Below are 18,590 nucleotides of genomic sequence, written 5' to 3'. Positions count from 1 at the left end.
AAGTAGGACTTACAGGTTTACTTGTCCTTGGCTAAGTAGGACTTACAGGTTTACCTGTCCTTGTAAGTAGGACTTACAGGTTTACCTGTCCTTGGTTAAGTAGGACTTACAGGTTTACCTGTCCTTGTAAGTAGGACTTACAGGTTTACTTGTCCTTGGCTAAGTAGGACTTACAGGTTTACCTGTCCTTGTAAGTAGGACTTACAGGTTTACCTGTCCTTGGTTAAGTAGGACTTACAGGTTTACCTGTGCTTGGTTAAGTAAGACTTACAGGTTTACCTGTCCTTGGTTAAGTAGGACTTACAGGTTTACCTGTCCTTGGTTAAGTAGGACTTACAGGTTTACCTGTCCTTGTAAGTAGGACTTACAGGTTTACCTGTCCTTGGTTAAGTAGGACTTACAGGTTTACCTGTCCTTGGTTAAGTAGGACTTACAGGTTTACCTGTCCTTGTAAGTAGGACTTACAGGTTTACCTGTCCTTGGTTAAGTAGGACTTACAGGTTTACCTGTCCTTGGTTAAGTAGGACTTACAGGTTTACCTCTCCTTGGTTAAGTAGGACTTACAGGTTTACCTGTCCTTGTAAGTAGGACTTACAGGTTTACCTGTCCTTGTAAGTAGGACTTACAGGTTTACCTGTCCTTGGTTAAGTAGGACTTACAGGTTTACCTGTCCTTGTAAGTAGGACTTACAGGTTTACCTGTCCTTGGTTAAGTAGGACTTACAGGTTTACCTGTCCTTGGACAAGTAGGACTTACAGGTTTACCTGTCCTTGGTTAAGTAGGGCTTATGTGTTAGAGGCATTTTTGTTTCATAGAGCTCTTAAGCACAGTGATTTAAAGCTTAAAACATAACTTTAGCCCTCACAGTATAGATAATTGTCTCCTCTCAATGAACCCTCTTACTGAACAGAGTTTTGGGTCAGGGGGAACCTGTTTTCTATCAAGAAAAATCTCCTACCTCACTCTTCCTCATATGGAAAAGTCCTCTAACCACCTCAAGGCTCTTTGTCAAGTCTCCTCAACAATTTTCCTAGTAATACAGCCTGGCAGGAGGAGTACCCATGAACAATGGCTGCTGCAGGCCAGAGAGTGACACGTTTGACTTCCAGAGTCAAAACAGAGTTACATTAATGTGGTAGAATGTGATCCAAGGCTTCCTGCATTCAAGCCGCTTGCTGTCTTTCTCAGCTTCTACACTCTCTGCTTATCCCATTCCACTTCCAGGCTGTCTTTCTCCATAATATCCTCCCTGCCTCTCTCCTAGATCTAATCCCTTCCTAATTGTGCTATTCATATTCTTCCTGTTGCCATAAAAACTACCTTCTCTGCCATTACATGCTACCTTCCTTCCTCAACCCATTACTAACTATCTATTTCTCATAACAACAACAACAAAAACAAAAATAAACCTCTTTCATCTCGCTGGCTGGTAAGCAACTGATGTTTTGCTTCCTAGGGAAACCTGGAAACCTGGTTCCTAAACAAACTCCTGCTCCATATCCAAACCCCTGCTCCCTAACCACAGTTCTGCTTCCTACCCAAACTCATGCATCCTAACCACGTGCTTTGACTCCTCCCATTCTGATACCCATGGCAGTTATGGCTACTACACTCTTTTACCTTCTGAGAGCCTCTCTGCCAAATCTTTCCATCTCTGTTTGCTTCCCACTCCCATACCCCATACCTATTCCTCACCCTGCCAGCCCAGCATATTCTCCTTCACATTGGTCAGTACCTAGAATCTCCCACAGAGAAATTGACTATGCCCTACTTGCATTTTTCCCAGCCATACTTCTAGATCAAAGCAAGCAAATGCTCAACTCCTCTAAAATGATAAGTCTGTCTTTACCCACCCAGTTACCTTGGTGAGTGCAGTGGGGACTCCATTCATTGTCGACCTCTTGAGTTGTTTGTTTTTAAAGCTAATCTATGTATGTTCTGTCTGCAGACTTCCAAATTGCTCCTCCACCCTACAGGAATACCTTTAGCCACTCCTCTTTCTTTCTCTAAACTCTTCCTTTCTTCTCTGACACCCAGAAACACATCTCTCAGCCAAGTGGGAAAGGATAAGGTATTTTTCCAGGGAAAAATAGTTTAACTCACTTAAGATATGGGACTCTGGGGGTTGGGGATTTAGCTCAGTGGTAGAGAGCTTGCCTAGGAAGCGCAAGGCCCGGGTTCGATCCCCAGCTCCGAAAAAAAGAACCAAAAAAAAAAAAAAAAAGATATGGGACTCTGGATTATTTAAGATGAATAATCTAGTTAACCTGAAAGTCTCTTTCCTGGGGTTTAGCATCCATGATACCAGAAAGTATTGTGAAAGCTACTAAGGGAGGGACGCAGTTATTAGTTCTATCTAGCAATCAATAGGGCCTATGATCAGCAATGGATGGCAGGATAGTCATGAAGGTCTAATAATGGCACTCACATGTTGGTGGTAACCAACGGTTTGGATTTAAGGCCCACTTAACAGGAGGGAAGTCATCTCTGGTTCTAGAAACATAACCAACTTTCCAGAGCTAGGTATTCATAGACCTTAGAAAATAACTATTACTACCCTACCATTAGACCAGTGTAATTACTAACTATATTCTAAACCTCATCCACAGATAAGTATAGCTACCACCCTTCCTCAAAGAAGCCTCTCTTTACAGCAAAGGGAGATCATCAGAGCCCCACAACCAAAACCAAAGCAGAAATCAGCAGAACTTGAGAACCCCAGCCTTTGTGGATACATCACAACTCCTGCATCTATGCCTCAGAGAACACCACAGAAGAGGGTGCATAACAGAAGAGAGATGGTATGAATAAGACTGAAGCAACAGCAATATCGATCTAGATGCTAAGTTGGAGGGGAAGCATTCTTTTCAGGGTCCCACCCCTAGGCAAAAACTATAGGCAACTAAAAATTGCTCAGAGAAGAATTAACCTCTCCCAGGGAGGAACTTCTTACTGGTTGACCAGTGCAGAGTGTTCAATCCTTGAAACCATTCTCTCTCTCTCTCTCTCTCTCTCTCTCTCTCTCTCTCTCTCTCTCTCTCTAAATATATATATATATGTGTGTGTGTGTGTGTGTGTTTGTGTGTGTGTGTGTACGTATATGCAAAAATATATAGCCACAACCTGCTGAGCCCTTTTTGTTGTTTGTGTGTATATACACACACATATATACACAATATATATGCATATACACATACTATATATGTGCATATGTATGCACAAATGTATATAACTACAACCTGCTGAGCCCATTTTTGTTGTTTGTATGCATATGGTTTCAGGGTTCAGCACTCTATATTGAACAACCAATAAGAGGCTCATTCCTGTGTGTGTGTGTATGTATATATATATCCTATATGTAATATAGTATATCACGCATGCCTCTCTCAGTATATTATATTATATATGTATATATACATAAGCATAATATATTATATATAATGTATATATACATATATATTTTGAGAAAGAGGCATGGGAGAGGGTAGAGGAAGAAAAGCGAAGGTAAGTGATGTATAGAGATGGATACATGTGTTTATATAAATATTTTAAGATGTTTTAAGTTTTCTAAGCTACATGCTCTTTTAAGTATATTTAAAATGATTACCATGCTCTGCTGGCTTTTATGACTTAAGCATTTGGGATACCACCTACATGGTTTTTGTGGTTCAAATACGATTTATGTTTTAATTTATAATATAATACATAATATAATTTGTTTTAAATCTTGTTTTCCTCTTAGAGAAGTATTTTTAGTTTCTTGTGTGTATATGTGTGTGCACCTGAGTACATGTATTGCATACATGTGAGTTATGAGATGTATGTATAGGTAACTGTGACCTGCTTTATGTGGATGCGTGGAATCAAACCCCAGAGTTTTGTGCAAGAACAGCAAGTGCTCCTAAGCTCTGATCCTTCTCTGTAGTCTTCAGTTTTAAAATCTTTTAAACAAAACTAAGTCATTAAATTTGTAAAAATCGAAAATATAAAATATGTAGTTGATAAAAAAGGTTAAAAAATGGCAGTTTTTGCATAAAATATTTTATAAAAAGATTTATTCTAGACGATTATAATATAGTTCTAATTTAATTAATTTTAACTCTTAAGATCAAAATGATTTTTCATCCAAATAGTCTGTCACTGGGTCTTCTATTTACAAGATTGTCATTATGGATAATTCTGTTCCTATTAACATTTTTTTAAACATCATCCTAATTTTGTAAGCAAGGATTTTGTTTCATCCTTTTAGTAAAGGAAATATCTTAGATCTGAAACTTGGTTCCTGCAAATACTCTTTCTCTAGTTTCCATTGGCTAAATTGCACAGTGATTATAGATCAGACTTACTTGAACAAAAACTAAATCCATCTGCACATTTGGCCATTATAGGAGATCTCATCATGCCTGTATCATCAGTCCTTGTGATTAATAACTAAATAAAGGATTACCACTAAGTAACTGTAACTCCCTCCAGCCTAGAGAGAAAGGTCTGTTCTTTGTGTTTCTTGGATCCTGCTGTACTTACAGATGTTTAATATTTTGCTGGGATTTTGCTCAGTGACAAAAAAGACTAATCTTGATTCTGGTAGGGTCTATAGTAAAGACAATGTTAGGTCTTTCAGGCCTGTTGGTTTACCCACACCTGGACCATTTGGGGGGTATTTATATTTAAATTATTCTAATCCAAACCAGAGCACCCGTGTCCATCTGATGTCACTGCTTCTTTGAAATGTGTGCTTCTTATTTTAATGTGAGAGATTACACATTTTGCCATATTGATGTTGAAACTTCAACAAGTTGTAATTGTGCCATCAACACATCAAAAATAAGTGCAGAGAGTTAAGACATTATGGGTTCAAAGCCAAAATTACCTTAGACTATCTTAGCCTTTTTTAGTAGCCAATCTATTACCTTTCTGGGTGTGGGGCAACATTTTTGTGACCAAAACTCAAACAAACAAACAAACAAACAAAACACAACTGTTTAAGTCAGTGGTTCTCAACCTTTCAATGCTATAACCCATTAATACAGTTCCTCATGTTGTAGTGAACCCCCTCCCCCTCAACCATAAAAGTATTTCCATCTCTACCTCTTGATTGTAACTTCATTACTGTTAGGAATAATAATGTAAACATCTGTGTTTTCTGATGGTCTTAGGGAACCCCCATGAAAGGGTCTTTTGGCCTCCAAGAGGTTAGGACCCACAGGTTGAGAACCACTGGTTTAAGGGGACTTTGAAAAGATCTATAATAATCCCGTTAAAACCCATCTTCCCTGTGGTCCCACCAACAACCTCCTGTGAAATGAAGCACTTGGTTCTTATAGATCCCTGCTTCTCTGGTGCCCCCTCTGCAATTAAGTATAATCTCTAGTCTCTCCAGCCGCATCAACTGTGTTTCTTACCATTAATCCCTCTTTTTCTCTCAACAACCTTGTATTCTATTAGAGTTCTGGTGGTCGTTCCCGGCTTTTCCCCATTACCGGGGTCTGGTGGCTCTCCTGTGGTCTTACTCTACTTCTAAGGTCAAAACCTTACTCCTGAGGTTTTGATGGTTCCTCTTCCTCCTCACTAGGTTCCTTGCCTTGTTTCTAGGCTTCTGCCCATTTCTGTTCTGGGCTCCTTCTCTTTGCCTTCCCCCTGATAACCCTCTGAGTTCTCCTGGACCCCTACTCACCATTCACTGGGCTGATATCTAAGTGTACCCATTTCTAAAAGGGTAAACTGAGGCCCATAAACATGTTTGTTCTTTCTCCCATTCATGGTCCAACCTTAACTCACCAAGCAAACAGCCCTCCCAAATGGGCTTCACTCAATCTTGCCTACCTGGGGATTCTCCCTTAAATGTTTTGTTCACAATCTTAAACTTACCTATTTTAGGGAGGTGGCTATACATATTTTCTGGGTTTCTCTACTGCCATGTAATGAGGCCAAGAGCTTTCCTACAGAAGGCTCAGGAGTTGTTGATTACCAGACCTCCATGGCTGAGTTCTGTGGTTTGTGAGGAGTTACTTCACATAGTGTACCTTCTGGATTCATGTCACTTATTCAGGTGAGAGACTGGAGATACCTGCCCCTCTGGGCTTTATGCCTGCTCTCTTAGCACAGCCATAGTTACCTTTTAAATATACAGTGAAGACCACATACGATCAACTGTCTCAGTCAATGGGAAATAGCTAATACAGGGATTCTCAACCTGTGGGTCATGACCCCCGCAGGAGAAGTTTATCAGATAGCTTGTGGATCAGACGCTTGCATTCCTAGTCATAGCAACAGCAAAATACAGTTATGAAGTATCAGTGAAAATAATCTTATGGTTGGAGATCAGCACAACATAAGGAACTGTATTAAAGGATTGCAGTGTTAGGAAGGTTGAGAACCAGTGCTCTAATAGAAAACCATTTACTATGTGACCATACCAGCTGATAGATGCCCAGAATGGATCCACCTCGTGACTGAAAGTTTGGGTCTTCCTACTCCATCACAGATTCTCATTTCACTTTCACTTCATTCTACTCTCTGATAGACAGCGTAAACTTCACCTCCGATTCCTTCTGGTCTGAGGATTATAATGTTCTCCTTCTGAGTTGGAGAGTCAGTGCAGTGAGTTCTCTCTTCTGATTTTGCCCTGCCACAGTTATGTGTCTGAGTCCTCGGTGGCTACAAGACTCTTTGGTGGTGACGGAAGTAACAGTGACTGATGGCCACCTCTCTCTCGTTAGTAGAGACCTTGACCCTTCTGCAAGGACTGTCTGTGTGCAGCCAATTTAAGCAGAGCCCTGCCTGCTAGTCAGTTTATCTTAGGATGCCTCAGGTGGCACCCGCTCACCCCGCTCAGTCTTTATCAACAGTTAGATGGTATGACAGTGTGCGATTTGACTTCTGTATTTCTCTCCAGAATCACCCTCATCTGTCCCCACCTGCTGTGGGATGTTGGCTTCCGTGGTGTGTGTGTGGGGGGGCATCAATGCACTCCATTGACCTATGGGTTCTAGGCCCCGGCAATCATGAAACCAATGAGGAAGAATGTTAGAGGGCAAGAGATACGAGCTCATCTCTCCTCTCAGTGACCTTTCTGTAAGATGGACCAAACTCATTTGCTTCTTTGCCAGGGGCAAAGGCCACAGCTCTCCAGGGTCGTCTTTCCCAACTCCTCAGGACTAGGCTTGGTCACAGGCCTGCAGTGGCATTTCTGTCTGCATCCTCCTCACACCTTTATCTTCTAGAGTGGTGAGACCACTGCTTACTGGGAGGCAGACAGCATAGGCTAGTAAGCTTAGCCAACGGAGCTGGAAAATCTTCTATTTTTAGCCATGCTCTGGAACATGTTAAATATTTCAAAAATTTTCTATTCTTTGAGGGTCAGAGAACTAATCTCAAGTGCCCTCTTGGCCTAGTATTTTAGAGATGAGACTGTACTTTAACAAATGTTTAAAAATTTTCCCACAGCGGTCTCTTTATTTAGGTTTCTTCATTGGTCAAGTGTAACAGATATATCCTAGGGAAAAACATCACCCATTTCTTTAATCGTCTTAAATTATTAGCATGCGATCGCTTGTAGAATTTTCTTTAACTGCTTCTATCCATGGAGAAATCAGCATCCAAATAACGAAAGTTTGTATCATATTCAAGAGAAGTTACAATTGTTCAAGAAGAAAACTACTCCCAATCTTATGCAATTGTTCCACAGGTCATGCTGTGAAGTTCTTAGTTTTGTGCCTCTTTCTAATGCTTGGGAATCCATCAGTCTATACACTGTGCTGTAGAGGTCTGGAGTCCATTTTCCCAGAGTCCCCTTGTTGCCAGTATAGATATGCAACCTGAGATTTACCAGTGACCTTTATAAATAAAAGATTTCAAGCTGTTAAGAACCCACCCCAATGGTATTGGCTTAAACGTAAAGTCTCACTCTAGTTCTTGTGTCCCTGGTTGACATCACTCTTTAGAGACTGGAAACTACATGGAGGAAGCCTGGTACTAGAGGCCTTTGAAATGCGGTACTTAGTCCCTGATGCCTTCCTTGCTGTTTCCAGTCTTCCACAAGGTGAGTAGACACTGACACATGGTCCAGTTATCATGATGCTTTGCCTCACCTTGGGCCCAGAATCAATGGAGCCAAGGACGGTGAACTAAAACCTCTGATGTTGTAAACTGGAAGTCAAGCCCTTCTCACTTAAGTTGCTGGTGTAGGGCATTTTGTCTCAGTGGTGCAAAGGGGACTAAGACAGTGGGAAGACACTAATGATACAATATCTAACTCTCAGGAGCCACATTGACTTTAAAGGAATGGTCAATGTCCAGCTTTTAAAAAAAAAAACAAAACAAGTTCTTGTCTTAGTTAGAGTTTTACTGCTGTAAACAGATACCATGACCAAGGCAAGTCTTATAAAAAACAAGATTTAATTGGGGCTGGCTTACAGGTTCAGAGGTTCAGTCCGTTATCTTCAAGGCAGTAACATGGCAGCATCCATGCAGTCATGGTGCAGGAGGAGCTGAGAGTTCTACATCTTCATCTGAAGGCTGCTAAGAGAATATTGACTTCCAGGCAGCTGGGATGAGGGTCTTATAGCCACACCCACAGGGACACACTTGCTTCAATAGGGCCACACCTCCTTATTAGGTATTATTTCTTTAAAAAGAAAAAAACAGATAGTCAAAGTCAATTATTTTATATTTTTTAGACAAAGAGCAATGACATTTGAAGGGATGACAGAGTGAAGAGACCTCTGGACTAGAACAGTAAGTTCTAGGAGAGACACTAGGAGGTGTCCAGGGAAGTGTGAAGGCAGTGAAAACAATGCATGCTCTCAAGCCACCCACAGCAGCCATGATGAGAAAGGCTATTTCCCTTCCTCCCTCGGTATAGGGAAGGCTCTGTCTCAAAAAAGTTTTATGGATGCTGCACACCAGAGAGACAAGTCGGACAGTCTTTCTCTAAGTAATTTCTCTAATGTTTTTCAGCTTAAAATCTTCAACTTGCCAATTTGTCATATCCAGAGTTGGTATATCCTTCCTTCCTCTAGAGAGGTGCACATAGAGAAAAGACAGCAAAGTGTGATAAGCAATATCATCTTTACTGTCAAATGCTACATGAGCTCACCAAGGAATTGAGCTGGTAGTGGGTTGCTGCTGCCCTCCCCTCCCAACACTTAAAACCAGAGCGTGCCTATGCCAAATGTCAAGCCGCTTTGTCTGGGGGCAGGGGGGAGGGGATAGTCTGGATCCTTTCACTCTGTGATGGGGAGGATGGAGAACAGTCCAAGAATGAACACATGTGTCCCTTAATTTTTAAAGATTTGTTTATTTATTTTATGTATATGAGTACACTGTAGCTGTGTTCAGACACACCAGAAGAGGGCATCAGATCCCATTACAGATGATTGTGAGCCACCATGTGGTTGCTTGGGATTTGAACTCAGGACCTCTGGAAGCAGTCAGTGCTCCCAACCACTGAGCCATCTCTCCAGACCAACATCATGTCCTTATAAACAGCTGGAGGGCAGATCATTTCTAACAAATGTTATTTGTTTACTCCATGGCATAAAAGTGTTTACAGTGGGAGGCAGAAGCTGGGAGTTCAGCCACGGAGGGTTATCAGTGCAAAGAAAAGCTCAATTAGCTACTCCAGCTGTCAGCCTCAGCTCCCTGGTCAGTTTCTGCAGGGCTGGGTGAGTGGCTGATTCAGTGCCATTTTCTCTATCCATTACTGTTGTTTTACTTGAAACCCTCACTTGAGGGGACTCTGCTCCGTATGGGATTCTCTCTATTGGAAATTCTAGCTTTCAGCTTCAACAGGCCTTCCCTGGTCAATTTCTGCTGGATGTTTTAAGCAGTGGTATTTTGAGTCAATGATTATTTTGCTGTCTGTCTAACTGCTCCTTGCCATTTATTCTTTTTTGGCTGTGGCTTGCTACAGACTTAATAAACTCACTCATTCCAAACTGAAAGTATGGTGATCACAGACCATTCTCTGGTCTGAGCAGGACGGAGAAAGGACTTGGCCAGAGCCTTGATTGTAGACCTTTGGCTTCTATAATTATGAGAAAATAAGCATCTGTTGTTTAAGCCACTCTGTCATATTTTATTTGATAATCCTAGACAGCAAATATATTAATAACATCCCATATACTGTTTCCTGCTTGAATTTGCTAAAACATACTTTTAAAAAAAATTCACTTTACAACACTATTGCTGTCCACCTTCCCCAACCCCCTCCCCAGTTCCTTTCTCTATACCACCTCTCCTTCTCCTCCAAGAGAGCAGAGGTACCTCCTGGGTATCCCCACACCCTGGCACATCAAGTCTCTACAAGATTAGGTGCTTCTTCTCCCACTGAGGCCAGACAAGTGAGCCAGGTTAGGGGAATAGATTTCACAGACAGGCAATAGCTTTAAGGACAGTCCCCAGTGAGTTGTTGCGGACCCACACGAAGACTGAGATGCACATCTGCTACATGTGTTTGGAGGACCTGGGTCCAGCCAGTGTGAGCACTTTAGTTGGTGGTTTAGTGTCTGGGAGCCTCAAGGGTCCGGGCTAGTTGACTGTTGGTGGTCCTGTAGACTTCCTATCCCCTTCTGGGCCCTCAATCTTTTCCCCAACTCTTCCATAAGAGTTCTCAAGCTCCCAATGCTTATCTGTAAGTCTCTTCATCTGGCTGAGTCAGTTGCTTGGTGGAGCCTCTCAGAGGGCAGCCATGCTAGGTTCCTGTCTATATGCTTCTGGATCCACAGCTAAGCCATACTTTGTGGTTCAAAATTATATATATATATATATATATATATATATATATATATATATATATATATATATATTGCACTTTCTGTGATAGATACAATGCTTTCCTGACTGACATGACTGCATTTCTACTATATTTACCTTCTTGCAGATTATAGGTATAAACTGGGGACATAAATAAATAGCTAAATAAAGACACTTCAAAGCACTAGAAAGAGATCAAAAGTAGAAAAACTTGACAGACCTTGACAGGTTAAATGTTTTGTGGCTTTGCTCATGAAGCATTTAACCTCTTCACATAGCTAGATCTCCCACATCCTTCATCAGAGACTAGCCTGACAAGTTTCCCTTACCCTTTTCACTCATCTCTTCTCCCCAGACCACCAGATCTAGATGAAGGGTCCTACATCCAGTAACCCAGATTCAATTTTCCTTGTGCTGCAACCAATCCCTAGGCTTCAGCCAAGACCCACCCTACCTACCCCCAAACCCACAAGACCCTCCTAGCCTGCATACAACCTTTATACCCATTCAGGTCTACTCCCACATTCTAGAATTGGACCAGGAGGCAAATACTGTGTACAAGCCCAGTTGCCTCTGTCCACCTGATTTCATTCAACCCAAGCCATTTCCAACCTCAAAGCCCAATGACCCGTACATCTTCTCTTCTGCCTTCAGTGCATATGAGATATAGACCTAACAAAGGTGTTCACATGCCGAGATTTCATCACAGAAATACCACAATGAAAGGTCAAGCTAATACTTGCCCTCTCAAACATACTACTCCTATAGAAATATTTGCCAAGGAGAATTTTACCTAGATCAATGCCAGGACATAGAATTAAAAAGAATTATCAGACAATTCATCAGAGAATCAAAGGAATTTAAGGAAGACAAAGAGATACAGTTCAATAAAATAAAGGACAAAGAAACTAAGGAGAATAAATGCCTGAGTGATGTTCAAGAACACACACACACACACACACACACACACACACACACACAAGGTCTGAAATCTAGGACTGGAATTCAGGATTCAATAAGGAGATATAAACAGTGAAGAGAACTCAAGCTAAAAATGACAACAGAGTTGAAAACACAAAAATGTAACTAGAAAACTCAAAGCCTTATAAACAGAATGAGTCAAACATAAGACCAAAGATCAGGAATTACAGATAAATCAGAAGACCTAGACCAAATAAGCAAGGAATATGAAAAAACCTAAAACACAGGTAAGAAAAATATAGGAAATATGGAATAGCATAAAAAAATTAAACCTTCAAATTATAGATGGAGATAAGGAAGAAGAATCCAAAGTGAGTGGCATAGACTAGATCTTCAACAAGATCATAGAAGAAAACTTCCCCAAACTAAGGAAAGACACAACCATTTGGATATAAGAAATACACAGAACACTAAATAAAAAGGACTAGAATAGAAGATACTTATGGTGTATCATAGTTAAAACTCTAAATATGCATAACAAAGAAGATGTATTGACAGCTGCAAGAGAAAAAATACAAGTCATGTATACAGGCAAACTCATCAGAAGGACAGCTGATTTCTCAGGAAATGTTGGAAACCGTAAGAATCTAGAACATTGCATTCCAAGTCCTAAAAGACTATGATGGCCAACCTAGAATGTATACTCAGCAAAACTATCTACCATGATCAAGGGAGAAAGAAAAACTTTTTAAGATATTAAATGCCTAAAATATTTATGTTCAGCATAGAACAAACCTAAAGAAAATATAGGAATCAATATTTCTGGCTGAAAAGAAGAATGCATATAGCAGAGGGACTGTGGAAAAAATATGAAATACCACTGAAAATACACTGAAAATTCACAACTCAATAATATATATGTATATGTATATATATATATATATATATATATATATATATATTTCAATAGTAACTAAATAATCCAATCAAAAGACAATGACTGACTGAATGGATCAAGAAACACAGCTTTAAAGATAGCCATTGCTTTCAAATAAAAGGATGAGCAAAAGAACTCCAGTCAAATGGAACCACAAAGCAAGCAGGCGCTACTACCCTACTATCTGACTAAACAGACTTCAAACCATAACTCAACAAAAGAGATAAAAAGAGATACTCTATTCTAACCAAGGAAATAGTTAACCAAGAGACATCATAATCCTAAACATAAGTGCACTAAACTCTGGGGTGCCCAATTGACACAGTAACGTCAATCCACTTTCTCCAGTAGACAAGTTATCTGGACACAAAATAGAGGAATAATTGACATCATACATCAAATAGACTTAAATCATATTTACAGAATATGTCATCCAAACACCAAAGAATACATATTCTACTCAGCATCACAAGGGCGCTTTGCCAAAACAGGCCATATCCTGGAACACAGAACAAATCTCTATGAATGCAAAAAGATTAAAATCATTTCTTGTATTCTATCTACCACAATGCAACAAAACTTAAAGTTGACAGCCAACAAATCTCTGGTAAAAGCAAACTCATGAAGGTCCGACAACTCATTATTGAATGATGAATGGGTCAAAAATAAAGCAAGAAAGAAGTAAAATATTCCACGGAACTAAATGAACATAAAAGGTCAACAAAACAAAAGCAGTGAAGGGAAATTGATAGCTGTAAGTACCAACATTTAAAAAAAATCAGAAAAAGCACAAATAAATGACTTAATGATAAACTAAAGAAAAGAATCAGGAAAACAAGAATAGACCAAATCTAAACCCAGTCAACTGTAAGAAATAGTAAAAATTAGAGCAGAAAGCACTGAACAACAAGAACAACCGGTGGGGGCTGGGGGAAATACAAAGAATCTATGAATCTAGCGGCTGGTTCTACAAGAATGACAAATCTTGCCAACCAAGAGAAAAGAGGATAGGGCTCAACCCAAATTAGTTAGGAATTGAATTGGGAAATATAAGTAAGACACCAAAGAAATCCAGAAGAAACTACTTTAAAAAAACAAAAACAAAAACAAAACAAAACAAAACAAGAAAACTCGATTAAACTAGAAAACCTAAAATAAATAAATGAGTTTCTAGATTGAGCTAAACCACCCAAAAATTAAACCAAGAAGCCAACAGTGTAAACTCACCCATAAAAATCAAGAAGGTTGAAACAGTAATAAAAACCCTTCAGCTAAAAAATTGTCCAGGGCCAGATAAATTTACAACAGAAATCTACCAGACTGTGAAAGTCAATCTCTTTTAAAGTATCCAAAAGGGGAGGCAGCGGGGAGGACAGAAGGAAGGAAAGAGAAAAGGAAGCCAGTTTGCTCCAGTAAAAACAAAAGAGCAAAACAAAATAAAAACCCAAAACTTAAATTTGTTAAAGAACAAGAAAAAGAAAATTTCAGGCTACATCCCTGATGAAAATGGTCTCAAAAGTGTTCAAAAATATTTGCAAATAGAATATAGAAAAGAATATTGAAAAGATTATCCATCAGGACCAAAATAACTTTATCCATGAAATGCAGGGATGGTTGAACATACACAAGTCAATAAATGTGATACACCACGTAAGTGTACTTGAAGACAAAACATAAAAAAGAACGCACATGATCATCTCAATAGATGCTGAATAAAAACTTTTAACATAATCCAACATGCAATCATGATAAAAATCCTAGTGGATGTAGGGCTAGAGGAAACATACATCAACATGTAAAAGCTACATCTGGAAAACCCACAGCCAACATCATCCTAAATGAAGAAAAGCTTGACACAATGCCGCTGAAATCAGGAACAAAACAGAGACATCAAATATACCCCCCCACACATACTTTTTCAATATTATGCATGAAATATTGATGAGCAATAAGCCCACAGAAGGAAATGAAATGGAGACAAATAGGAAAAAGAGTCAAACTACTCCTATTTCCAGATGATATACTACACATTAAAGATCCTGAAAATTCCACCAGAAAAGCTTATAGAAACAATAAATTCAGCAATGTAGCAGGATACAGAATCAACTTTCACAATCAATCACTTTTCTTTATATTGCCAACAAACATACAGAAAAAGAGATCATGGAAATATTCTTATTTCTGACAGTCTCAAATAAAATAAAATAAAATGTCTATGAAGAACCCCAAGCAAAGAAGCAAAGAACCTCTACAATAAAAACTTTAAACCTCCAGAGAGAGAGAGAGAGAGAGAGAGAGAGAGAGAGAGAGAGAGAGAGTCACTAGAAAATGGGAAGAGTAGTAGAATTAATATTGTGAAAAAAATGGCCATTTTACCAAAAGCTATTTACAGGTTCAATGCAACCCCAATCAAAATCTCCATCTCATTCTTCACATGAATAGAAAAAAACTTCCCTAGAATTCATATTGAACCACAAGAGACCCTGGGCAGCCCAAACAATCCTGAGCCATAAGAACAGCGCTGGAGGGATTACCGCTCCAGATCTTAGGGTTCCTCCCTTGCTGTGGCACTCATCTCAGGGTCTATGCTTTACACTGGGATATATTTTGATACTTCATCTTTGCTGTGATTCCTTTGGAAATGTGCAAAATCCAGCTTTATGTTTTAAAAGCAAAGTGAAATTTCTAGCATTGTTTCATATATACCTCAGCATAAGCTGTTAATAGAGCTCTCTGGAACTAAGTCAACTTCCTAAAATACTGGTTGAAGGGTAGGACACATTGGGGACAGGGACAGTTGGGTTGGTACAAGCTGCAGGAAAGGGGTTAAAGGTAGTCTCCAGCCAGTGGCTTTGCACCTGCTTTCCCCTGGATCTTCACGTGAGGCCATATGGCTTTACCGTCTGCTGGGAATTTGGATGTAGCACAGGCATGGGTACCCACTGATCTCAGGAAATAGGACACTGGGTTCCAATGCAGTCAGTGGAACATGTGGAACCCAAGCTTGCAGAGGAATCTGGCCTGTCCATTAAGAGCAACTAATAAGACTAAAGTATAGGAGAGTTCTGGCCCAAAAGTGCATCCAAGTTTCCCAGGATTGATTTAATATGAAAGTACAGAGCAGCATCCACTCTCAGGCGCACGTAAATTATTTTTAAATGCCATTTCTCCTTCAAAATGCTCATATTTTTTTTGCATCTTAACAATTTCTAAACTGAAATGTACTTATAATTTATCATACATTTAATGAACAAATTTCCTTTTCCAGGAAATCCTGAAGTCATTAGTAAATTATCTCACTATCACTCAAGTCAAGGAAACACAGTGATGGCACCCTCTACACAAGCTGTGGTCTGCCTACTCAGTCCTCAGAATGAGTTAGTTCTCCTGTCAGCTTCCTGCTCACAGTCCTCTGAGGCTGGGCACAGGAGTCTGCAGAGGATGAGGGAGGGCCATACAACACCTAGCTAGGACATCGCCAGAAGATGTCTCCAGTCTTGCTGCAATATGCCAACTGGGGTCTCAGGAAATTCAGGGACACTGAGGTCAGAAGAGGGAGGAATCTCAGGCCCCTGGGAGGTTGACAGAGGTTCTAGAATAGCAGAAGCGCGGAAATAAAGCTTCTTACTCAATCGGTATGGCCCCAGGCCAGCCATGCACTGTTTGCTTTCTTCCTCCCCGCCCCCAAACCCCCCTCCCCCATTTGCCCTGCGTAAAAAGCCTGAGAGACCTTGTACTTACTTAACATCTTCCACAGGAAATGTTGCTGTCATTATAGACTCAGACTCTGAAAGGGGATAAAATATTAAACCAGGACATCAACGGGTCAAGTCCATCATTTTGTTGCTCTCTGACTTTCAGCCAAATGTCTTTTTCTGGGCTCATCCCATGGCTAAATATCTTGGCATCACCAAGTACTCTTATATTAACACACTTTACCATAAGCATTGCTTTAAATCATAGCATTTATTTATCTCACTTGGTTCTCCCTGTTTCTGTGTATTTTGTTTTTCTATGAAAGGAACAAATTTTCATTGCTTTCCTTTCTCAGTTTGCTTATTTGGAGTAGAACCTCTGACTATTCACCACATAGAGAAAAAAATGGAAGACACTGAAATTCAGAGATTGCGTGCATGTGTGCATGCATGTGTGCATGTGTATGTATTGTCCTGGGTCACTCTTGGCAATAAAAACGGAATTGGTTTTCTGGTGTCTGGACAGAATGTCTTGCCTAGAGATAGTATTCGGCATACTAGGAGCTGCCGACTGTCCTGGCAAAAGACCAAGATGAATCCAAGGTGAATAGTTGAGGGCAGGCTAGTTCCTTCTCAACTCCCGTCTTCTGTCTGAGTCCCGGGCAGGGTGTAGTGACATGGGAGATGACTTTTAGACAGATTACCAGGCTGGTGGGAAGAGGGCAGAAGTCTCCACTCTCTAATCTCTTGATCTTCTGGGAGATGATACTTTTAATTTACATCCACACAAGACTGTGTCCCAAACCAGAAGGGTTTTGCCTAATTCATCATGCTCCCAGGCCACACAATGGAACCCCTGACAAGCAGAACATTGGATAGTGAAAGGAAGGGACACCAGGAGTGCTCATGAATTGCAAATACCTCATCATTAAAGGATGCTGCTTTGCTTGGGACCATCTGCTGGATATGCTGGGGCCTAGGACCTCAGGCTAGAAACATCTGCTGCTTTAATCATTTTACCTCTTAATTAAAGCACAGGCAAAGGGAAGCCAAACATAGCCATGACCCTAGACATATCACAGTTTAGCCATATAGATCGGAGACCACATCCGCCTTGGTTGGGCAAGAATGAGAATACACAGGTGTGCTGTTCATCCAACATATGTGCTCCCCGCTGAGATAAAGCAAATGTGGGTTCATGAATCCCCTCCCATTGACATGATGTACCATTTTGAAGACACTTTGTTTTGCTGTTTCATTGATCTTCTGTGGATGCAGCTTCCTGATGGTTGCCTTTAAGCTGTTGTACCCTGAGGCATGTTGGTCAAGCAGTTAATGATCTATAAATAAACACTTTAGGGCACTAAGGGAGATGCTTTTTAAAGGAACCCCACTGCTAATCCTTTTGTACTGCAAAAAACCCTTTTGTAATAGAAACAGATACCCTTTAATTGAACTGTTTGGTAAATTCAGATTTTTATTTCAGTTTTCACACACATTATCAAAGCAATAATATGTGAAAATGTGTACTTGATATGTAAACAGTAAGCACTAAATAAACAGTAGGTGACACTATTATTTCTTCATTCACAGTGCACACACATTATTTTGAACTCAGGTCACTTGTAATGCTTGTCCAGCCATTTCGGGTTTTGAGTCTCCCTCTCCTTCCTTTTCCCTTCAGCCTGCAATTTCTCCAGAGCCTAGCATGCTTTATAATTCTTTCACTTTGTTGTCCACTTGGCTGTCTTAAATTGGATTCTTCACCTAAGGAAGCTGCCAAAGAGCTGAAGTTAGACTCATCATCTTTTTTTGTTTATTTATTTATTTATACAACCAATTCCTACAATTGTGCACTGGGAAAGCACAGCCATTATACAGGCAAGGGTGCATTGCATAAGGCACTTGTCTGTCTTCAAGGAGAGTAGAGACAAGTACATGGGCATTTAAGTATAGGGCTCAATGAAATGTCAGTTTCAAATACTATTTATTCAGCAGAATAAAGCTGGGAACATGGGAAAAACATGTAAAATAAAATCAGTGGGAGCAGCATCCCTAATGGCCTGAGTGAGATCCCTGAGACCTACATGTTAGAAGGAGAGAATTAGCTCTCATAAGTTGTTCCATGACCTCCACACATGCACAACAGCACATGGACATGCACGTACCTATACAGATACACTTAAAGGTAATGTTGTCACCACCACCACCACCACCACCACCATCATCATCATCATCATCATCATCATCATCATCATCATCACCACCACCACCACCATTGA

General features: G+C 40.2%; 1 long non-coding RNA gene across 6 annotated transcripts in view; it reads left to right on the top strand.

Annotated features, from left to right (window-relative positions):
• LOC148002912 (uncharacterized) overlaps positions 1–18,590 on the top strand; it is a 61,440-nt gene that overhangs the window by 24,823 nt on the left and 18,027 nt on the right. For 2 of the 6 annotated variants that reach the window (XR_015631714.1, XR_015631711.1), the window contains exons 3-4: positions 2,655–2,801; positions 7,944–8,041. This is a non-coding gene — a long non-coding RNA (uncharacterized LOC148002912). Of the gene's footprint in view, positions 1–2,609; positions 2,802–7,943; positions 8,042–8,678; positions 8,994–18,590 lie in introns of those variants that run through there. The other 4 variants (XR_015631713.1, XR_015631710.1, XR_015631712.1 and 1 more) reach the window with 3 other exon arrangements.

Source organism: Rattus norvegicus, chromosome 10 (genome assembly GCF_021556685.1).
Source record: "Rattus norvegicus strain SHRSP/BbbUtx chromosome 10, alternate assembly SHRSP_T2T, whole genome shotgun sequence".
Taxonomy (NCBI): Eukaryota; Metazoa; Chordata; class Mammalia; order Rodentia; family Muridae; genus Rattus; species Rattus norvegicus.
This window is presented reverse-complemented; position numbering and strand designations above follow the sequence as displayed.